Raw genomic sequence first — 24,895 nt, forward strand, 5'->3', positions numbered from 1 at the left:
TTTTTTTTTAAATGCAGCGTTTTTTCCAAATCTGTTGGGTTTTTCTTCAGCCACGCCCCCCGATTTCTGTCGCGTGCATGCCAGCGCCGATGCGCCACAATCCGATCGCGTGCGCCAAAATCCCGGGGTAATTCAGGGAAAATTGGCGCAAATCGGAAATATTCGGGTAACACGTCGGGAAAACGCGAATCGGGCCCTTAGTAAATGACCCCCATTGTGCAGGATATACATGCTCATCAATGACCACCCAGAAACTAAAATAGAACTTTAAGATATCACCTCACTTTCTTTAGAGGAGAAAGAAAATAGATTAGTACAGCCCCCAAAAAACCATCCCAACAGTGAAACAGGGAGGGTACATCATATTTTGGGGGTTTTACTACAAAGGGGGCAGGGCCACTGCTCATATTGAAGGGAGGATAGATGGGGCCATTCATCATGAGATTTTGGCTAAGAACCTCCTTCCCTCAATAAGAGCATTGAAGATGTGTGGTGGTTGGCTCTTCCAGAATGACAATGACCAGAAACACACAGACAGAACACAAACGGAGCAGCTCCGTAAGAAGAATTTCCAAGTTCTGGTTAATTATTTAAAGATCTTACAATGTCTCACAAGCGACGTGACCAATGATAGATGACGGACCTCTCCATTCTATGCAGGTGGGACAACTTGAAAAATTGGCAAAATATCACATCCTCCCCCTCACTGGAGCAAAAACTTTTTCAATAAATTACCCCCGAAAGCCAATTATCCCAAACTCATTGTAACTTGTGTATTTGTAAACACATTGCAATTATCCATAGAGGTTTGTATAAACAAATAACTAATTGTATAAACTGATTGTGTGAACGTAAACATGACAATTAATAAAAATGTAAAAATCTATGTTTTTGCGTATTTTTCACCAATGTAGTCATTTTTTTAATGTCTTTTTTCTATGGAACATTTCTAAAAAGATTCAATATTTCAGGTGGAACCAATAACTCCCAGTACAAAGCCAACCGATACCTTGTTATAGTCGGATCTCTATAGAGGAAATCAGAAACCATCATGATAAAACAGGGGCAGTTACTCATAGATCCAGGCACCGTGACTGTGGAAATCTTCTTATATTTATCCATGGCATCCTTCCTTTTAAAAGCAACTTTTTAAATTATGCTAATGAGGTAGAAGGGCTCTGGGGAGTCTGTTAGAGCTCCCCGTGCTGTAGCTTCAATGGCTGTTACAATGTGCAGAAGAACTTCCCCTCTCCCACTGCCTGGGATTACATCAGACAGAGGGAAGTCCTGAATGAGCATGGGGGGAGGGTGAGACAATATCACAGCCATTAAAGCTATAGCACAGAGGGGCTCTGGTAACTCCCCTAGAGCTCTTCCTGCTCATTAGCATAACTATAAAAGTTGATTTTAGAAGGAAGGAGGCCATGGATAAGAAATGTAGAGAAGATACCACAGTCCCGGTGCCTGGATGTATAAGTAATATCCCTAATTTATAACATTCTACCAAATTCTACCTGGTCCTTTTTATTGGTCCTAATATTTACTAGGTCAAATGGAATTCAGAAATAATAAAATTACCAGTACCGGAATATATTAGAAGCTTCGATTTTAGTGCAAAAATGACAAAAACAAGTCTTTTTATAGACTTTTGGAACGCTAATGCAAGATCCCCCTCCCCCAGGATATAACCCTCTAGTACTAAGCTGTTTTGTAGTCTGTAACCATGGAGACGCAAATGTCTGCAGGTGCTGTGTACACAGAGCCAGGAATTTCTAAAATTGCTTTCTTTTTTTCCATCTGTTTTAAAAAGAAAATTATTGCAAAAATTCTGCTCACACAATTAATATTTTATGATATTTCACTACTTATTAATGGTAAGAAACCTTGCGGTGTAATTGTGAGACATGAAATTCCCTCGCGATCATTTGCATAATTCCAGTCAATATAATTTTATGAAATCTTTACGCTGAAGGAAACTCTTATGATTTTGATGGCCGCGGATGATTATTTTCAGGTTGGAGTCATTTGTGCCACCGATAGTCGCTGCCAGCTCAGATTTAATAACCGCAGTAGTTTTTTTTAAAATTCCTTAAGGCGAAGCAGAGGAAACAATGTATCCAGTAAATTTAAATGGAAAGATTTTTTTTTTCTCGTAAAAACCGTAATCGTCATTAATATTATAGTTTATGAGGAGTCGTGTGTGAATAGAACAAACTGCGGCCATAAATTTGTAGCAATTGTCGAGGAAAAGCCATTGACTGTAATTAAAGAAAATATAAGGGGGGCTCAAGGGGCAATGTGTCTACCAGAGGGGCAGTAAATTGGGTATCTGCCCCATATGATGGGTACTCTGGCTATGGCCCAGAAGAAAGTCATTATACAATAATAACTACTTAAAGAGGACCTTCCACCACCTCACACGCATGAAGTATGATCATACCACTCTGTAGGGGCCGCAGCACAGATGCAGGGGAACTTTAAATTGTCTCTCTAGCCCCCAGGGTTGCTGAGATATCAGCCCCAGTATCTGACAGTGATAATCCTCTCCACTGTCAGGGAGGAGGAGCTGGGAGGGGGCGTGTGTCATGATAATGTTATCTAACAGGTAGAAGAATATCATTACACACGCCCCCTCCTCCTCTCTGCCAATGGAGATGGTTATAATGGTCAGATATCTGGACTGATATCACAGCAACCGTGGGGGCTAGAAAGAAAATTCAAAGTTCCCCTGAATCTGTGTTGCAGCCCCTACAGAGTGGTATGATCATAATTCTTGCTAATTTATTAAACAAGAAAAACTAAAATATCACATGGTCATAAGTATTCAGCCCCTTTGCTCTGACTCTCGTATGTAACTCACATGCATTCCATTTCCTTCTGATCCTCCTTGAGATGGTTCTACTCCTTCATTGGAGTCCATCTGTGTTAAATAAAACTCATTGGACTTGATTAGGAAAGGCCACCCCTGTCTGTACAAGACCATACAGCTTACAGTGTATGTCAGAGCACATGAGAATCATATGGTCTAAGAATTGCCCAAGGAGCTCAGAGGCAGAATTGTGGCAAGGCACAGATCTGGCCAAAGTTACAAAAGAATTTCTGCAGCCCTCAAGATTCCTCAGAGCACAGTGACCTCCATAATCCATTTATAGAAGAAGTTTGGGACAACCACAAATCTTCCCGGACCTGGCCGTCCAGCCAAATGGAGCAATCGTGGGAGAAGCCTTGGTGAGAGGTAAAGAACAACTCCAAAATCCCTGTGTCTGAGCCCCAGAGATGCAGGAGGGAGATGGGAGTCGCCTATCACTGTGGCCTCCAGCAGTTGGGGCTTTATGGAAGAGTCTGGAAGCTTCTCCTCAGTGCAAGACACATGAAAGCCGCATACAGTGTGCAAAACACATGAAGGACCCGGACTATGAGGAATAAGATTCTCTGCTCTGATGAGATGAAGATTGGACTTTTTGGTATTAATTCTAAGCAGAGGAGAAAACTGGGCGCCAAACCCAATCCCAGCAGTGACACATGGAGGGCAGCATCAGGATATGGGGGGGGGGGGGGGCAGGACCACTGGGGGTAATGGAAGGAAGGATTGAATGCGGCCAAGTACAGAGAAATCCTGGATGAGAACCTCTTCCAGATGCTCTGGACCTCAGACTGGGCCGAACCTTCCAACAAGACAATGACCTGTTAACAAAGGTTTGTATTCAATAAAAAAGATCCAATCTCTTTGTGTTAATCTCTTCATTCAGATTACGGTTGGGGTCAGCAATAGGGTTCATTAAAAATACATTTGTAGAAAATGATCAAAATGAGATTAGAATTTCTCAGCGAATACAAACTGGTGTTTTAGAGGAGCTCCTGATTGGATTATTGCGCTACAAATGGGAATTTTCTTTTCGGAAATTTGTATTTTTCCATTTTTTCCATGAAGTGACAGGAATGTTATACTTTTATCTTTAATCCTAAACCTTGCTGAATGCAGAGAACTATTGATTGCTTGGGAATGCTAGAAGTTGTCACGGCACAGATGGTCGGCACACGCCGGTGATTCCGGATAATCCGCAGCCGCCTTCCTGCAGCTCCATGTCGATACAGTTCGTCCAGTCTGGAAGCAGCTGATGGATTTTGTCTCGAGCTCGTAATGAGAAGTCATTAGTCTGATTAATGCAGATGATAATCCATCCGGAATCGATCAGGGATCCGGTGGCATTGAGAGGGCTGGGCGGACTGTTCACTTTATTCCACGTTACCATCAATATTCCGGGAGTATAGAAGATGCAGCCGGATGTCTCCTCATCCCATTTATAATCGTTAAGACATTTGGTTTTGGGCGTTACCACCGTCTGCATTCAGATTTTGGGCTGTTATCCAGGGCTGTGATGCTGATGGTCAGTCTTTAGGATAGGTCATCGATATCTGTAGCCTATATGACTTCCAGCTGATTTAAGGGACCATAATAGTCTTAGATGGAATAAGTCGCCATCAATACCTGGCAGAGAGCTGCAGTCCCAGGCACAACCACTACATAATTTATGGTGCTGTGCACTGTGACTACTGGGGATAGCACTGTGACTACTGGGGATAGCACTGTGACTACTGGGGACTGTACTATGACTACAGGAGATAGCACTGTGACTACTGGGAACTGTACTGTGACTACTGGGAATAGCACTGTGACTACTGGGGACTGTACTGTGACTACTGGGGACTGTACTGTGACTACAGGGGACAGTACTGTGACTACTGGGGATGGTACTGTAACTACTGGGGATAGCACTGTGACTACTGGGGACTGTACTGTGACTACTGGGGATAGCACTGTGACTACAGGGGACAGTACTGTGACTACTGGGGATGGTACTGTAACTACTGGGGATAGCACTGTGACTACTGGGGACTGTACTGTGACTACTGGGGATAGCACTGTAATTACTGGGGATAGCACTGTAACTACTGGGGATAGCACTGTGACTACTGGGGACTGTACTGTGACTACTGGGGATAGCACTGTAATTACTGGGGATAGCACTGTGACTACTTGGAACTGTACTGTGACTACTGGGGACAGTACTGTGACTACTGGGGATAGCACTGTGACTACTGGGGACTGTACTGTGACTATGGGGGATAGCACTGTGACTACTGGGGACAGCACTGAATAATGATGGGAATATACAACTCACTAGGACTGATCTCTGGGGGCGCTGTGTATTAGACCTCTCCCCATCTTATATCCATGACATATGTCATTTAAACCATGGCTATCCTTTGGTATACAGTGGCCACCTTGTGATATACTGATTTATTTACCAATAACTTGCCAATAACTTCTGTATTTGAATACATGACTATTGGGACCACTAAGGCTGCACACAAACATCCTCAGGCCCCTAGAAATGGACCCACGTGCTGGTCAGATCCCACAATGCACTGGACGGGGGAGTCTTTGCTTCATAGAGAAATATGGTGCAAGGACTCCCCGTCTGCCAACCAAAGAGCCGCACCGACACTGTAACAGTTGTCTCTGTGTTCTTTACCAAGTGCAATTCCCCTGATTTTGCTGCAGTTGTAATTTTTGTCTCAACCCCCGACCGTTCCGGAGGAATTAAAGGAAACTTACCATGAGGAATCTCCAATCAGAAGTAGATGTGATGGTAGATTCCTCCTTCTGCCTCTGCCCTAATCTGTAATTTAATCTAAGTTCTTAAATACGTTATTTTAGTAATATGTAAATTAACTGCAGAGGCTAGTGGGGCCTGGCCGGGCACTGGGAGCTAAGGCTAGGACACGCCCCAGTAGCCTCTGCAGGTAATTTACATATTACTAAAATAAAGTTTAGGCTCCTTCCAGGATTATTAAATTACAGGTTGGGCAGAGGCAGTGGGAGGAATCTACCATCAGATCTGCCTCTGGTATTAGATTCCACATGGTACAATGCAATAAGATTCTGCCCTTTATATGCTAATAAGCTGTTCCACTGTCAGGTGGGTGGTCCTTTATTGTCTTTTACCGTTCAGGACTGCCCATTTGACTTTAAACAACCTGAATCGGCAAAAAAAAAATGAAAAAAAAATCACAAAAATGTACAAAAAAATGAATTTCTACATTAATAGAACTGACACTATCATAAAAGCTCCGTAAAATGTTACATTTATTCACCGACTCCAACGACTTTTGCAGAATCTCACTTTACGGCAGATAATTACTACTCCTAAGCTAAAACAAGGGCCCCATCAGCCCCTCAGCTCGTGCGTCAGGCGGCTCCTCGTCTGCTTTAGTCGCCTCTTTGTCGATCTACGTTGGGCTTTGAGCGTCGCTCCCCGGATGTAATACACATGCAAATGTCTCTCTATAAAACTCATTTGATTTCTTTAGCTGCTCAACTACATGGAAAATAATTTCATTTACAGCCGGGATCGGCGCGAGTGACAGATAAACGCTTTACGAGGAGGCTGTTTTCATAAATATACAAGCAGGTGTCAGCCATGTATGGAACGCCGCAACGCACCTGCACAAGTCAAGGGATTAGCCGGGATTTGCTCGAAGGATTTTCTCGGAGCAATTTTTTTTTTTTTTTTATATTTTTATTTTTTTTTTATTGCTCCTCTTCTCCTCTAATAGAATCTTCACGCTCCCATTTCAGTTATTTATTTATTTGAGTTTATTTGGTGATCAGTCAGGAGGAAAATGCATTTTCTCGGCTTCTCCTATCTCCGAGGAGCAGGAGACTCGAAGGACTCGTTCCCACGGAAGTTTTCTTTCTCTCCTTTAAAGCCATGGGGGGGAGGGGGGGATGTTCTGATTTTATTTTTTTGTATATTTTTGTTTCTTTCATGCCTGTATGGAACATATGTGCTGACATGGACTTTGGGGGAAAAAACATTTTCATATAAAACGTTTTTAAAAAAGGAAAACATTTGCTTTGACACAAGAGTGAGAGTCACCGTAGGATATGATCTCCCGGGTTTTCTTATCACAGGTTTCCAGCGAAGGTGAAAATCCTTCTTTGAGTAATAAGAAAATAATCTGAAGGTTTAAAGGAAATGTCTATTTATGGAAGTCACAGTTTTTTTCTGATTAAAGGGATTTTCCATGATATAAAAATTGATCTCATTGGGTTGTAAAAACAAAAAAATAATAATAATAAATAATAATTCCTTTATTTTTATAGCGCATACAGATGACGTAGCGTTGCACAGTACTTGTCAAATTAGTCCCTGTCCCCAATGGGGCTCACAATCTAATCAACCTAACAGTATGTATTGGAGTGTGGGAGGAAACCGGAGGACCCAGAGGATACCCACGCAAACACGGAGAGAACATACAAACTCTTTGCAGATGTTGACCTGGGTGGGATAAAAACATCCATATTCACTTCCACCGATTCCCTGCCGCTTATAAGATTGTGTCCAGTTCCGGATACATTTCACTTCCTGAATCCATCCAGACTCAACAGGAACTTCCTGGGAATCAGCCAATCAGCCGATCCGCTGATCCACCTCAGTCATTGATTGGATAAAGAGACATCTAAGACGTTTTCTGCTGCAGATGTTGCCAGAACAGGGATCAGTGGAGTCAAGTGCAAGTGTAGTACAGGCAGTCCCCGGGTTACATACAAGATAGGGTCTGTAGGTTTGTTCTTAAGTTAAATTTGTATGTAAGTCGGAACTGTATATTTTATAATTACCCCAGCCAAAATTTTTTTGGTCTCTGTAAATTTTGGGTTGTCATCAGAACCAGGATTAACAATAAAGCTTAATTTCAGACACCTGTGATAACTGATTATTGTAGCAAGGACTAAAGTACAGGAAATTAGCAAAATCCAGAGGTCCGTTTGTAACTAGGGGTCGTCTGTAAGTTGTGTGTTCTTAAGTCGGGGGCTGCCTGTATAGAGAATTTTATAAGCTTTTCAGACAGAGGAGGAAACAGCTACACAAGGGGAAATGGCTCCGCCTCCAGAGCACCAGATAAAAATGGACTTTTCTCTTAAATGACAATAAATTGCTGGGAAACAGGAAAAGCTTAGAAAGTTTTATTAGTGGTTTTCATCACTGGTGTCATTAGTGCGATGATTTGTATGATGGGAGGTTCCCTTTAATGTGGCAATTTTTGTTTAGTTCTATTTAATTATTTTTAAATTATTTTTAAAGCAATATCATTTATTTTTATTTTTATTACCGTATTTTCCCTTATTTAAAAAAATAAATAAATTCTTTTATATTTTTCCATTGAATTTTATATCACGATACAATTTTTTTTTAGAATTGTATCACGTTTGCTCATATTATTCTAACCTGATCAGCTCAGTGCTCATCACAATACACACATTATTTTAGTCCCACATTTTTTATTTTATTTTTAGTTAATTTTTTTTTCATTTTAATTTTTTTAGGAACTTTTTCTTAACATTTTTTTTTATTACAATGTGATTTGTTTGCACTTGTATTATTTTAATTTATAACTTTTATGTTTTAGGTACCATTTGACTTACCTTTCCATCCAGTGGCATAACTAGGAGAAGCAGGGCCCAATAGCTGCCTTATGCATGGGGCCCTCCTTCCCACTTATAAAAATAATATGTATTTTTATACTCACACATGCAAGTTACAATCACGCATTTATACACTCATGTACACACATATAGAGCGTATACACACATACAGTGCTATATACACGCATACAGCATATACACACACATACAGCGCCATATACAAGCATACAGCATATACACATACATACAGTGCTATATACAAACATACAGCATATACATACATACAGCACCATATACAAGCATATAGCATATACACACATACAGCACCATATACAAGCATACAGCGTATACACACATACAGCACCATATACAAGCATACAGCATATACACACATACAGCACCATATACAAACATACAGCATATACATACATACATACAGCACCATATACAAGCATACAGCATATACACAAACATACAACACCATATACAAGCATATAGCATATACACACATACAGCACCATATACAAGCATACAGCATATACACACATACAGCACCATATACAAACATACAGCATATACACACATACAGCACCATATACAAGCATACAGCATATACACACACACATACAGTGCTATATACAAACATACAGGATATATACACACATACAGCATCTAAACACTCATACAGCGTCATATACAATCATACAGCATATACACACACATACAGCATCATATACAAAAAAACACCATATATACACACTTACAGTATATCCACACACCATACGGTATATACACATCACAGATACAGAATATATACATCACATATATGTTAAATACATATTATGCTGTACAATATGTATCAAAATATGTATATAATGGTGCACATCCTATGTTTTAATTACCTTTTGCCTTACATTTCTATGTATATTTGTTATTGCATTAACTTGTGGTTTATGTATAATTTTATTATTTTTAGTTATCATTTTTTTTATTAACTTTCTCCTCTCTAACTTCTACTTTACTATTTTTTTCTTCTCTATTCTCTGTATAATCCCAGTGATGACATTTCTCATGGACCCCCTGGTGCCCCCATTTTACCCTGCTCTTCATAGAGAGGCCTATACAGCATATATACATCACATATATGTTATATACATATTAAACTGTACAATGTATAGCATAATGGGGCACATTTACTAAGGGTCGGCATACCGCATTTCCGTCGAGTTTCCTGACTATTTCCGATTTGCACCGCATCCTCATCAAACAATGCACCTTGGGGATTGCGACAGGACCGGGTAAGTAAGTGTGCCCCAATATGTATATAATGGTGCACATTGCGAGCCCCATAGCAGTAAACATCCTCCACTGTTTAGTATGTCAGGTTGAATGATGGGGCCCCCTGACATTGCCAGCCCCATAGCAGTACACATCATCCACTGTTTAGTATGTCAGGTTGAATGACGGGGCCCCCTGACATAGCCAGCCCCATAGCAGTGCACATCCTCCACTGTTTAGTATGTCAGGTTGAATGACGGGGCCCCTGACATTGCCAGCCCCATAGCAGTGCACATCCTCCACTGTTTAGTATGTCAGGTTGAATGATGGGGCCCCCTGACATTGCGAGCCCCATAGCACTGCACATCCTCTACTGTTTAGTATGTCAGGTTGAATGACGGGGCCCCCTGACATTGTGAGCCCCATAGCAGTGCACATCCTCCACTGTTTAGTATGTCAGGTTGAATGACGGGGCCCCCTGACATTGTGAGCCCCATAGCAGAGCACATCCTCCACTGTTTAGTATGTCAGGTTGAATGACGGGGCCCCCTGACATTGCCAGCCCCTTAGCAGTGCACATCCTCCACTGTTTAGTATGTCAGGTTGAATGACGGGGCCCCCTGACATTGCCAGCCCCATAGCAGTGCACATCCTCCACTGTTTAGTATGTCAGGTTGAATGATGGGGCCCCCTGACATTGCCAGCACCCATAGCAGTGCACATCCTCCACTGTTTAATATGTCAGGTCTAATGACGGGGCCCCCTGACATTGCCAGCCCCATAGCAGTGCACATCCTCCACTGTTTAGTATGTCAGGTTGAATGATGGGGCCCCCTGACATTGCCAGCCCCATTGCAGTGCACATCCTCCACTGTTTAGTATGTCAGGTCTAATGACGGGGCCCCCTGACATTGCGAGCCCCATAGCAGTGCACATCCTCCACTGTTTAGTATGTCAGGTTGAATGATGGGGCCCACTGACATTGCCAGCCCCATAGCAGTGCACATCCTCCACTGTTTAGTATGTCAGGTTGAATGATGGGGCCCCATGACATTGCCAGCCCCATAGCAGTGCACATCCTCCACTGTTTAGTATGTCAGGTCTAATGACGGGGCCCCCTGACATTGCCAGCCCCATAGCAGTGCACATCCTCCACTGTTTAGTATGTCAAGTTGAATGACGGGGCCCCCTGACATTGCCAGCCCCATAGCAGTTCACATCCTCCACTGTTTAGTATGTCAGGTTGAATGACGGGGCCCCCTGACATCGCGAGCCCCATAGCAGTGCACATCCTCCACTGTTTAGTATGTCAGGTTGAATGATGGGGCCCCCTGACATTGCCAGCCCCATAGCAGTGCACATCCTCCACTGTTTAGTATGTCAGGTTGAATGATGGGGCCCCCTGACATTGCGAGCCCCATAGCACTGCACATCCTCTACTGTTTAGTATGTCAGGTTGAATGACGGGGCCCCCTGACATTGTGAGCCCCATAGCAGTGCACATCCTCCACTGTTTAGTATGTCAGGTTGAATGACGGGGCCCCCTGACATTGTGAGCCCCATAGCAGAGCACATCCTCCACTGTTTAGTATGTCAGGTTGAATGACGGGGCCCCCTGACATTGCCAGCCCCTTAGCAGTGCACATCCTCCACTGTTTAGTATGTCAGGTTGAATGACGGGGCCCCCTGACATTGCCAGCCCCATAGCAGTGCACATCCTCCACTGTTTAGTATGTCAGGTTGAATGATGGGGCCCCCTGACATTGCCAGCACCCATAGCAGTGCACATCCTCCACTGTTTAATATGTCAGGTCTAATGACGGGGCCCCCTGACATTGCCAGCCCCATAGCAGTGCACATCCTCCACTGTTTAGTATGTCAGGTTGAATGATGGGGCCCCCTGACATTGCCAGCCCCATTGCAGTGCACATCCTCCACTGTTTAGTATGTCAGGTCTAATGACGGGGCCCCCTGACATTGCGAGCCCCATAGCAGTGCACATCCTCCACTGTTTAGTATGTCAGGTTGAATGATGGGGCCCACTGACATTGCCAGCCCCATAGCAGTGCACATCCTCCACTGTTTAGTATGTCAGGTTGAATGATGGGGCCCCATGACATTGCCAGCCCCATAGCAGTGCACATCCTCCACTGTTTAGTATGTCAGGTCTAATGACGGGGCCCCCTGACATTGCCAGCCCCATAGCAGTGCACATCCTCCACTGTTTAGTATGTCAAGTTGAATGACGGGGCCCCCTGACATTGCCAGCCCCATAGCAGTTCACATCCTCCACTGTTTAGTATGTCAGGTTGAATGACGGGGCCCCCTGACATCGCGAGCCCCATAGCAGTGCACATCCTCCACTGTTTAGTATGTCAGGTTGAATGATGGGGCCCCCTGACATTGCCAGCCCCATAGCAGTGCACATCCTCCACTGTTTAGTATGTCAGGTTGAATGACGGGGCCCCCTGACATTGCCAGCCCCATAGCAGTGCACATCCTCCACTGTTTAGTATGTCAGGTTGAATGACGGGGCCCCCTGACATTGCCAGCCCCATAGCAGTGCACATCCTCCACTGTTTAGTATGTCAGGTTGAATGACGGGGCCCCCTGACATTGCCAGCCACATAGCAGTGCACATCCTCCACTGTTTAGTATGTGAGGTTGAATGACGGGGCCCCCTGACATTGCCAGCCCCATTGCAGTGCACATCCTCCACTGTTTAGTATGTCAGGTTGAATGACGGGGCCCCCTGACATTGCGAGCCCCATAGCAGTGCACATCCTCCACTGTTTAGTATGTCAGGTTGAACGACGGGGCCCCCTGACATTGGGAGCCCCATAGCAGTGCACATCCTCCACTGTTTAGTATGTCAAGTTGAATGACGGGGCCCCCTGACATTGCCAGCCCCATAGCAGTTCACATCCTCCACTGTTTAGTATGTCAGGTTGAATGACGGGGCCCCCTGACATCGCGAGCCCCATAGCAGTGCACATCCTCCACTGTTTAGTATGTCAGGTTGAATGATGGGGCCCCCTGACATTGCCAGCCCCATAGCAGTGCACATCCTCCACTGTTTAGTATGTCAGGTTGAATGACAGGGCCCCGTGACATTGCCAGCCCCATAGCAGTGCACATCCTCCACTGTTTAGTATGTCAGGTTGAATGACGGGTCCCCCTGACATTGCCAGCCCCATAGCAGTGCACATCCTCCACTGTTTAGTATGTCAGGTTGAATGACGGGGCCCCCTGACATTGCCAGCCACATAGCAGTGCACATCCTCCACTGTTTAGTATGTCAGGTTGAATGACGGGGCCCCCTGACATTGCCAGCCCCATTGCAGTGCACATCCTCCACTGTTTAGTATGTCAGGTTGAATGACGGGGCCCCCTGACATTGCGAGCCCCATAGCAGTGCACATCCTCCACTGTTTAGTATGTCAGGTTGAATGACGGGGCCCCCTGACATTGGGAGCCCCATAGCAGTGCACATCCTCCACTGTTTAGTATGTCAGGTTGAATGACGGGGCCCCCTGACATTGGGAGCCCCATAGCAGTGCACATCCTCCACTGTTTAGTATGTCAGGTTTAATGACGGGGCCCCCTGACATTGCCAGCCCCATAGCAGTGCACATCCTCCACTCTTTAGTATGTCAGGTCTAATGACTGGGTCCCCTGACATTGCCAGCCCCATAGCAGTGCACATCCTCCACTGTTTAGTATGTCAGGTCTAATGACGGGGCTCCCTGACATTGCCAGCCCCATAGCAGTGCACATCCTCCACTGTTTAGTATGTCAGGTCTAATGACTGGGCCCCCTGACATTGCCAGCCCCATAGCAGTGCACATCCTCCACTGTTTAGTATGTCAGGTCTAATGACGGGGCCCCCTGACATTACCAGCCCCATAGCAGTGCACATCCTCCACTGTTTAGTATGTCAGGTCTAATGACAGGGCCCCCTGACATTGCGAGCCCCTTTGGTCTCTCTCATTATGGACACCTAAGTGGTGTTTTACAAAGTACACGACAAACATCTTGAATCTTCAAGCTGACAATCCCCTCTCCACGACATAATGGGACCCAAAAATAAAAATCAAAGGCAGAGCCGCCATTTCCCCGTGTTATGTGTGTGTATATTATACTTTGAAATGATAATTTGCTGAGTCTCTTTGAGATAAAAATGCAATTACAGTCGTCTTTCATTTCCCTTCTGGTCGACGTGTAAAATTATCACGTTCCTTTGCCGCTTTATCAGATCCAATATCGTTTTCCTTTCTTTGCTGTCGAGGTTCCTGGTTTGTATTGTCTTAGCGTCGCGTCTTTACATTAAGGGCTCGGGAAGTTCACGCGGTAACAATTAAAAGATGTTACATTGTTAGCTCCGAGCTCCGGCGCTATCTCCAAGACGAGTAATTGCCGAGGATGAATAGAAGATGTTCTCAGGCAAATTGAAGATGATGAATCACACAATTTTTTTTGTCACTTTTTTGCTTTCCATTGGACGAGCACAGAAAATACAGATCTGTGTGTGTTATAGATATTTTTTTTTTTTCCTTGTGGCTTTGAACATTCTATTTAATCAAAGCCCTGATGGCGTTTGTCGGAGGCCGCTCTGTCGGAGGCATCGGAAGATTCATTAAAGAAAGTCAGGATTTCTTAGGGAGCGGTTACCATGCCGTTTGCCGTGTCTATTGATGTCTTCTCAAAGGGAGATATTTAAAGATGGGACTTGGAACAATTTGTCAGCTCTGTGAACTTTATGCTTCTTAGGGAAAAAAAAAAACCGGCACGGCGCGTGAATGACTTGGAGAAAACCCATTGCTTTGAAAAATCGCATTAGTTCAAGTTTATGACAGATGGAATCAATGGAATATGCAGAGAAGACATTCTGAAGAGATGCAGTATTAGGGAGGAAAAAAAATTACACTTCAATTTTAATATGGTCCTGGAAGAAGTCCTAAAGAAATGAGTTGGATTCTGCCATATCAATTGGGCTCGTTACTGATTAGGAAACTAACTTATATAACAAATCTGATCCTCAGCATCTCCCAGTGGTGCAGTAGGTACCAAATCTCAGAGACTAAATCATTTCACCAATAGGAATGTCTTAAAAATTTCTACTCCGCATGTCCCATCAGTTTACATGATTGGCTATCCACAGTTCTCTTAAAGAAAGATTCAAATGGTCATCTCTCTATCCCCCTTCATGTAGGAGCCTTCATGTTGCAACATCCAGCAGCTCAGTGTGATACAGATCATTTCCTCCCCAAGCCACACCCCTCCCATCTCACAGCAAACAGCTCAGTGTGAAATAGATAAATCCCTCCCCCAGCCACACCCCTCCCATCTCACAGCAAACAGCTCAGTGTGAAATAGATAAATCCCTCCCCTGGCCACACCCCTCCCATCTCACAGCAAACAGCTCAGTGCGAAATAGATAAATACCTCCCCCAGCCACACCCCTCTTATCTCACAGCAGACAGTTCAGGGTGAAATAGATAATTCCCTCCACCAGCCACACACCTCCCATCTCACAGCAAACAGCTCAGTGTGAAATAGATAAATCCCTCCCCCAGCCACACACCTCCCATCTCACAGCAGACAGCTCAGTGTGAAATAGATAAATCCCTCCCCCAGCCACACCCCTCCCATCTCACAGCAGACAGCTCAGTGTGAAATAGATAAATCTCTCCCCCAGCCACACGCCTCCCATCTCACAGCAGACAGCTCAGTGTGAAATAGATAAATCCCTCCCCAGCCACACCCCTCCCATCTCACAGCAAACAGCTCAGTGTGGAATAGATAAATCCCTCCCCCAGCCACACCCCTCCCATCTCACAGCAGACAGCTCAGTGTGAAATAGATAAATCCCTCCCCCAGCCACACACCTCCCATCTCACAGCAGACAGCTCAGTGTGAAATAGATAAATCCCTCCCCAGCCACACCCCTCCCATCTCACAGCAGACAGCTCAGTGTGAAATAGATAAATCCCTCCCCCAGCCATACACCTCCCATCTCACAGCAGACAGATCAGTGTGAAATAGTTCAATTCCTCCCCCAGCCACACCCCTCCCATCTCACAATAGACAGCTCAGTGTGATATCACTTAAGCTCTCGCTTAGTAACCTTACTCTCATCCCTTAGCTCAGTCATTCTCCTCCCATCTCACAGCAGACATCTCAGTGTGACATTTGTTACTAATAACAGCTAATAGAGAAGAAGCTACAATATGGAAATGATGATTTATAAATAGTGGATTTAGCCTTTATATCTCCCAGTGATACAATAGTGTGTAGATGTCATCCTTAAAGGGGTTTTCCCATGAAGCAATTTAGGTCCTAGCCAGAAAGTTAAGGCCTATCCTTTGCATAGGGCCTAACTTGCTTTGTGGGACAACCCCTTTAAGCTAATTCTTTTTTTCTAAAATTTTTCTAAAACGTTTTGGGTGGATTGAAATATTTAGTGACATGTAATTTGATCCATCTTCTCTAATCTATATGGCGATAGAACCCGTCCCCAGAATATAACATTCTCCAGAAGTAGTTTGCAACTTCATCCTCGGACCCCTCGGACCCCTACAGTTGTTGAGTCCGGAACTTATCTGTAGATTGTACTGTAGGCACTAAGCTTCTTAGCTGTGAGTAGAGATGAGCGAGTATACTCGTCCGAGCTTGATGTTCGTTCGAGTATTAGGGTACTCGAAACGGCTCGTTGCTCGGACGAGTATTTCGCCCGCTCGAGAACTGCTCGAGTCCATGCAAATTGTCTTCTAATAAGTTAGCAGATGTATGGAAACATCTGCAATGTGTTCATCACTGAAGAATACATTGCAGATGTTTGCGTACATCTGCTAACTTATCAGAAGACACAATGTGGTGTTCTTCACAATAGTATGGGAAGAACAATATGTGTGAAGAATCTTCATACATACTGGGGCAGATTTACTTACCCGGTCCATTCGCGATCCAGCGGCGCGTTCTCTGCGGTGGATTTGGGTCCGGCCGGGATTCACTAAGGAAGTTCCTCCGACGTCCACCAGGTGTCACTGCTGTGCTGAAGACCATCGGAATGCACTGAAGTTCACCGTCCTATCGTGGGTGAAGGTAAGCGCGTGTCGAGCGACACTTTTTTTTTTTGCCGCAAATCGGAAATATTCAGTTAACACGTCGGGAAAACGCGAATCGGACCCTCAGTAAATGACCCCCATTGTTCTTCACATACTATTTCTTCTGATAAGTTAGCAGATGTAAGCAAACATCTGCAATGTATTCTTCAGTGAAGAACACATTGTAGATGTTTCCATACATCTGCTAATGTATCAGAAGACATTGGGGGTCATTTACTAAGGGCCCAATTCGCGTTTTCCCGACGTGTTACCCGAATATTTCCGATTAGCGCCGATTTTCCATGAATTGCCCCGGGTTTTTGGCGCACGCGATCGGATTGTGGCGCATCGGCGCTGGCATGCACGCAACGGAAATCGGGGGGGTGTGGCCGAACGAAAACCCGACGGATTCGGAAAAACCGCCGCATTTAAAATAAAAAATTGGTCGCACGGGCCATACTCACATGCACCAGGAAGAGATCAGTGAACTCCGACGCAACTCGGCGGACCTCGGCGCAGCAGCGACACCTGGTGGACATCGGGCGCAGGACCTTCATGAATCGCTGGAAGACCTGAACGCTCGTCCGAGAAGCCACCGCTGGAAAGCGAATGGACCGGGTAAGTAAATGTGCCCCATTATTTCTCAATAAAATGACACATTTTATTCCCGAACCATGGTCCCTTTGAAAAATGCTCGAGTCTCCCATTGACTTCAATGGGGTTCGTTATTCGAGACGAGCACTCGAGCATCGGGAAAAATTTGTCTCGAATAACGAGCACCCGAGCATTTTAGTGCTCGCTCATCTCTAGCTGGGAGTAAAGTTTTTTTCTTGCAAAACTTTCACAGATATAATTTTCCTGTAATTTGTTACTGTGGCGCTTTGTCATTTAACCCTTTGATTGCTTTAACTTCACTGAACTTTTTCCGATGCCCTTAACAATTGTTTCATAGAAATGGCTACAAAAAGTTCATTCCATAGGAAATTCATTTACATACATCAATGTTCACCCGATTGTACAGGTCGTTCTGGTTATTTTCTGCTTTATGACTATTAATTCAACATGATGTATAACAAAATGTGTTTTATTGAAGAATAATATTGAAAATATTTATAATAATTGTATAGATAAAAACTTTACAAAAGAGAGAACTTTGCAGATTATCAGACCTTTCAGAACTTATTTTTTACTGATTGTGTCCCGGAATTTATCTCTCACAGACAGAGGCATAAACTGTGCTCACTTCTAGTGTTTCTGTCTCTCACAGACAGTAGTGTAGACTGTGCTCACTTCTAGTATTGCTGTCTCTTACAGACAGTAGTGTAGACTGTGCTCACTTCTAGTATTGCTGTCTCTTACAGACAGTAGTGTAGACTGTGCTCACTTCTAGTATTTCTGTCTCTCACAGACAGTAGTATAGACTGTGCTCACTTCTAGTGTTTCTGTCTCTCACAAACAGTAGCATAAACTGTGCTCACTTCTAGTGTTTCTGTCTCTCACAGACAGTAGTGTAGACTGTGCTCACTTCTAGTGTTTCTGTCTCTCACATACAGTAGTGTAGACTGTGCTCACTTCTAGTGTTTCTGTCTCTCACAGACAGTAGTGTAGACTGTGCTCATTTCTAGTGTTTATGTCTCTCACAGACAGTAGTGTAGACTGTGCTCACTTCTAGTATTGCTGTCTCTTACAGACAGTAGTGTAGACTGTGCTCACTTCTAGTATTGCTGTCTCTTACAGACAGTAGTGTAGACTGTGCTCACTTCTAGTGTTTCTGTCTCTCACAGAGAGTAGTGTAGACTGTGTTCTCTTCTAGTGTTTCTGTCTCTCACAGACAGTAGTGTAGACTGTGTTCTCTTCTAGTGTTTCTGTCTCTTACAGACAGTAGTGTAGACTGTGCTCACTTCTAGTGTTTCTGTCTCTTACAGACAGTAGTGTAGACTGTGCTTACTTCTAGTATTTCTGTCTCTCACAGACAGTAGTTTAGACTGTGCTCACTTCTAGTGTTTCTGTCTCTCACAGACAGTAGTGTAGACTGTGCTCACTTCTAGTATTGCTGTCTCTCACAGACAGTAGTGTAGACTGTGCTCACTTCTAGTGTTTCTGTCTCTCACAGACAGTAGTGTAGACTGTGTTCTCTTCTAGTGTTTCTGTCTCTTACAGAGAGTAGTGTAGACTGTGTTCTCTTCTAGTGTTTCTGTCTCTTACAGACAGTAGTGTAGACTGTGTTCTCTTCTAGTGTTTCTGTCTCTTACAGACAGCAGTGTAGACTCTGTTCTCTTCTAGTGTTTCTGTCTCTCATAGACAGTAGTATAGACTGTGCTCACTTCTAGCATATCTGTCTCTCACAGACAGTATTGTAGACTGTGCTCACTTCTACAGTTCCTGTCTCTCACAGACAGTAGTATAGACTGTGATCACTTCTAGTATTGCTGTCTCTCACAGACAGTAGTGTAGACTGTGCTCACTTCTAGAGTTTCTGTCTCTCACAGACAGTAGTGTAGACTGTGATCACTTCTAGTATTGCTGTCTCTCACAGACAGTATTGTAGACTGTGCTCTCTTCTAGTGTTTCTGTCTCTCACAGAGAGTAGTGTAGACTCTGTTCTCTTCTAGTGTTTCTGTCTCTCATAGACAGTAGTATAGACTGCTCTCTTCTAGTATTGCTGTCTCTCACAGACAGTAGTATAGACTGTGCTCACTTCTAGTTTTCTGTCTCTCACAGACAGTAGTGTAGACTGTGCTCACTTATAGAGTTTCTGTCTCTCACAGACAGTAGTGTAGACTGTGCTCACTTCTAGTGTTTCTGTCTCTTACAGACAGTAGTGTAGACTGTGCTCACTTCTAGTGTTTCTGTCTCTCACAGACAGTAGTGTAGACTGTGCTCACTTCTAGTGTTTCTGTCTCTTACAGACAGTATTGTAGACTGTGCTCACTTCTAGTGTTTCTGTCTTTTACAGACAGTAGTGTAGACTGTGCTCACTTCTAGTATTTCTGTCTCTTACAGACAGTAGTGTAGACTGTGCTCACTTCTAGTATTTCTGTCTCTTACAGACAGTAGTGTAGACTGTGCTCACTTCTAGTATGGCTGTCTCTCACAGACAGTAGTTTAGACTGTGCTCACTTCTAGTGTTTCTGTCTCTCACAGACAGTAGTGTAGACTGTGCTCACTTCTAGTGTTTCTGTCTCTCACAGACAGTAGTGTAGACTGTGCTCACGTCTAGTGTTTCTGTCTCTCACAGACAGTAGTGTAGACTGTGCTCACTGCTAGTATTTCTGTCTCTCACAGACAGTAGTTTAGACTATGCTCACTTCTAGTGTTTCTGTCTCTCACAGACAGTAGTGTAGACTGTGCTCACTTCTAGTGTTTCTGTCTCTCACAGACAGTAGTGTAGACTGTGCTCACTTCTAGTATTTCTGTCTCTCACAGACAGTAGAGTAGACTGTGCTCACTTCTAGTGTTTCTGTCTCTCACAGACAGTAGTGTAGACTGTGCTCACTTCTAGTGTTTCTGTCTCTCACAGACAGTAGTGTAGACTGTGCTCACTTCTAGAGTTTCTGTCTCTTACAGACAGTAGTATAGACTGTGTTCACTTCTAGTGTTTCTGTCTCTTACAGACAGTAGTGTAGACTGTGCTCACTTCTAGTGTTTCTGTCTTTCACAGATAGTAGTGTAGACTGTGCTCATTTCTAGTGTTTCTGTCTCTCACAGACAGTACTGTAGACTGTGCTCACTTCTAGTGTTTCTGTCTCTCACAGACAGTAGTATAGACTGTGCTCATTTCTAGTGTTTCTGTCTCTCACAGACAGTAGTGTAGACTGTGCTCACTTCTAGTGTTTCTGTCTCTTACAGACAGTAGTGTAGACTGTGCTCACTTCTAGTGTTTCTGTCTCTCACAGACAGTAGTGTAGACTGTGCTCACTTCTAGTGTTTCTGTCTCTCACAGACAGTAGTGTAGACTGTGCTCACCTCTAGTATTGCTGTCTCTCACAGACAGTAGTGTAGACTTTGCTCACTTCTAGTGTTTCTGTCTCTCACAGACAGTAGTGTTGACTGTGCTCACTTCTAGTGTTTCTGTCTCTTACAGACAGTAGTGTAGACTGTGCTCACTTCTAGTATTGCTGTCTCTCACAGACAGTAGTGTAGACTTCGCTCACTTCTAGTGTTTCTGTCTCTCACAGACAGTAGTGTAGACTGTGCTCACTTCTAGTGTTTCTGTCTCTTACAGACAGTAGTGTAGACTGTGCTCACTTCTAGTATTGCTGTCTCTCACAGACAGTAGTGTAGACTGTGCTCACTTCTAGTGTTTCTGTCTCTCACAGACAGTAGTGTAGACTGTGCTCACTTCTAGTATTGCTGTCTCTCACAGACAGTAGTATAGACTGTGCTCACTTCTAGTGTTTCTGTCTCTCACAGACAGTAGTGTAGACTGTGCTCACTTCTAGTGTTTCTGTCTCTCACAGACAGTAGTGTAGACTGTGCTCACTTCTAGTGTTTCTGTCTCTCACAGACAGTAGTGTAGACTGTGCTCACTTCTAGTATTTCTGTCTCGTACAGACAGTAGTGTAGACTGTGCTCACTTCTAGTGTTTCTGTCTCTCACAGACAGTAGTGTAGACTGTGTTCACTTCTAGTGTTTCTGTCTCTTACAGACAGTATTGTAGACTGTGCTCACTTCTAGTGTTTCTGTCTCTTACAGACAGTAGTGTAGACTGTGCTCACTTCTAGTGTTTCTGTCTCTCACAGACAGTAGTGTAGACTGTGCTCACTTCTAGTGTTTCTGTCTCTCACAGACAGTAGTGTAGACTGTGCTCACTTCTAGTATGGCTGTCTCTCACAGACAGTAGTGCAATCTCTCATCCCTTGTGTTGTATCTCCCATAGAACATGGCTTAATTTGGAGACCTCGCAGCAAGAGCACTATAAATGTTTCTGCATTAGTATTGACTACGTAAAGCAGATAGTGATTATCACTGATAATCACTGAAGTGAAGGAAATAGATGAAGATAATACCCCGGCTGCCTACGTGGGCTGGAATTACCACTTTGTCCTTACAGTGACTAGAGAAGTAACTGGGACCTAATGGTTGTAGTCCTAAAGTCCTTCATAAGAAGCGCGGCTTATGCTGCTGATAAAATGCACCAATCCCATTAGCAATTCATCTAAGGCCGGGGCTATAATTAGAGTCATATGTTATTATATGTTATTATTATGTGGGCGCTGTTATTATGTTACATTACAATGTTTTATGCTGCCTTATAATGTTTGTGTTGTTATTACTGCTCTTAGGGTAATTGACTGCATTGTTATTATGTCATTATCGCCTTTTATATTTACGGCTTTATTAAATCTGCTGCAGTCATTTTATTTAAAAAGCAAATAAAAGACACGTCTGCATCCTCCTGACATACGACGCCAACATGCAAATTAATCTCCGTATTAATTAGATGCATTCATTTCCAGAATCTGCATCATGAGACGCATGCGGCTGGACGGTAAAATAAGACCGTTCTGGAAATACAAGAGGGAAATGTGCAGAGGAGAAGCCTCTCTCATCACAACTAAGAACAAATACATGAAATTATTGTTTAATGTATCACACATTAAGTCGTAGAAGGAACCTGTAAAGGCTTAAAGGCTTTGGGAGAGAGAAACAGAAACACATGTGTCTATAGGTTGTATCAGGTTATGAATCCCAGGTCGTGTGAACTGCCACAGTGGCCTCGATGATGGGAATAATCACTATAAAACAGCCACAGTCTCCTGATAGACATGACGGGGGTTGCGTTGCCGACCGGTTGTACTCCATATCCGTCCTGGTATAGAATTGTTCTGTAATCTGCACCAGGAACTGGTACAAGCCTCTTTATGGGCGCCCCTATATGCCAAGAGGTGTAGGGGGGAAGAGGCGCAATTTCTGGCTGTAAACCCGGAGTTGCTCCTACTTCAGAAAATTGGTTCACAAGCCAGAAAAATCCCCCTATTTACTGCATTGTACCCTCCATCCCCGCAGTCATCCTGGAGGTACAGTACATCATGGACACTGTTTCTTGCACCCCTAAAACAAACTCTCGAAGATTTCATCTTAGTGTACTAGTACAGTATGTCGTGCTCTCGGCTTCCGCACTATTGTTGTCTGTACAGTCATAAATCAAAGTAATTACATTGAATACATGTGTTTTCATCAGCGCTGGACATTGTATCCCCATTACCAATGTAATTAGAAGCTAGAGCTGCGGTTTCATGACAAATTATTGGACAATAGTCAGTTCTATAATGTAATTGGAACATTAACCACTTCCAAACCTTCTCAGGCAAATTAAAAGGGCTATGGTGCTGCTTCCTGTGCCTGCAGCCCAGTCATTTACATGGGGCTGCAGGGGTCATAATAGAAGCGGTGACATCATTGATGACATCACAGTGTAGCGGGAGGCAAGATGTCATCTGTGTCTTCTCTGCATCCAGTAATGAAAAAAAACTAAATACAACTCTTGAAATTCTCTTTATACATCACAAAATAATAAAATACATTTGCTTCTTATAGGATCGTAAAGTTGGATTAATAGAACCTCAGATAAAGAAGGTCACAAACCAGATTCCACCACAAAGTAACAGGCAGATGTCGATAATACAGTATTTTTGAAGAATGGATCATCAGCAGGTGTGACCATCTCTATAATAGCAGAAGTTGTGGCCATGGCCAAGCACCTTCAACACACCTTCAGTCAGCGGTTACTCGTGCTATGGGCAGAGGAAGTCTACAAGAAATGGCTGTCACTGTGGTCTCACAAGCTATTGATCCATGGGGGGGGGGGGGGGGGGGCATTGAGTTTCTCACACATGGCTCCTCCCCTAGTTTCAAATAAATACATGATGAACCAGTAGAATCTGCAGGTTCCTCCATTACAAGATCTTCTAAGGAACAGATGTTTCATGGTCTGTCCTGATATGCAGTAGCATAGAATACACAGAGGGGGCACTTACTTCTGATGTATATACAGCACTGATACATTGTCACACTTCTATTAATTTATTTCATTCTAATAGATGAGCGTATTGTTTACCAGGAGCAGACAAGGCAGCAGGACTGGTGTTATAATATTAGTTACATCCTTTAAAATGGTTTTATTTCTGCGCTTTGTAATAAAGAACAATAAGGAAAGAAACAAATGGTAGTGATAATAGTGATAATACACAGAACAAAATGGTACAAGTCAGTTGGATTAGATTCTTCTCCATAGTGTATGTATCTTCTCCCCTAGAGCGTTCTTTATGTATTAGTCGTTTCCATAGTCTCACCATGTGGCTACATCAGGATTTCTCAAATACTACAGCCTCTTGCTATAAGCTGGAGTCTTAGTAAGGCTCATGCGTCATCTACTGCAAAGGAAAAGAGTAGTCAGGAGCAAGACAAGGTCAGAGCAGGCAGCATAAAAAAGGTAGTTAATAAAACAGACAAAAGGGTTTGACGGACAACATAGGTTCAGAGTAGGGACTAGCTAGGAACAAGCCAAGGTCAGGGCAGGCAGCACAAAAAGGTAGTTAATAAAACAGACTGAAGGGTTGGGCATAGGTTCAGAGTAGGGACTAGCCAGGAACAAGCCAAGGTCAGAGCAGGCAGCATAAAAAAGGAAGTTAATAAAACAGACTGAAGGGTTGGGCAGACAACATGAGTTCATAGTTGTGACTAGCCAGGAACAAGCCAAGGTCAGGGCAGGCAGCACACAAAAGGTAGTTAATAAAACAGACTGAAGGGTTTGGCAGACAACATGGGTTCAGAGCAGGGACTAGCCAGGAACAAGCCAAGGTCAGAGCAGGCAGCACACAAAAGGAAGTTAATAAAACAGACTGAAGGGTTGGGCAGAAAACATAGGTTCAGAGTAGGGACTAGCCAAGAACAAGCCAAGGTCAAAGCAGGCAGCACAGAAAAGGTAGTTAATAAAACAGACTGAAGGGTTGGGAAGACAACATGGGTACAGAGTAGGGACTAGCCAGGAACAAGCCAAGGTCAGGAACACAAGAGA

General features: G+C 43.8%; 1 long non-coding RNA gene across 1 annotated transcript in view; it reads left to right on the top strand.

Moving 5' to 3' along the window:
- LOC140133933 (uncharacterized) overlaps window positions 1-23,619 on the top strand; it is a 40,024-nt gene extending 16,405 nt beyond the window's left edge. Inside the window, exon 3 of the long non-coding RNA XR_011855965.1 lies at window positions 23,416-23,619. This is a non-coding gene — a long non-coding RNA (uncharacterized lncRNA). The remainder of the gene's footprint in view (window positions 1-23,415) is intronic.
- Window positions 23,620-24,895: the final 1,276 nt, after the last annotated feature.

This window comes from Engystomops pustulosus, chromosome 5, assembly GCF_040894005.1.
Source record: "Engystomops pustulosus chromosome 5, aEngPut4.maternal, whole genome shotgun sequence".
Classification (NCBI taxonomy): domain Eukaryota; kingdom Metazoa; phylum Chordata; class Amphibia; order Anura; family Leptodactylidae; genus Engystomops; species Engystomops pustulosus.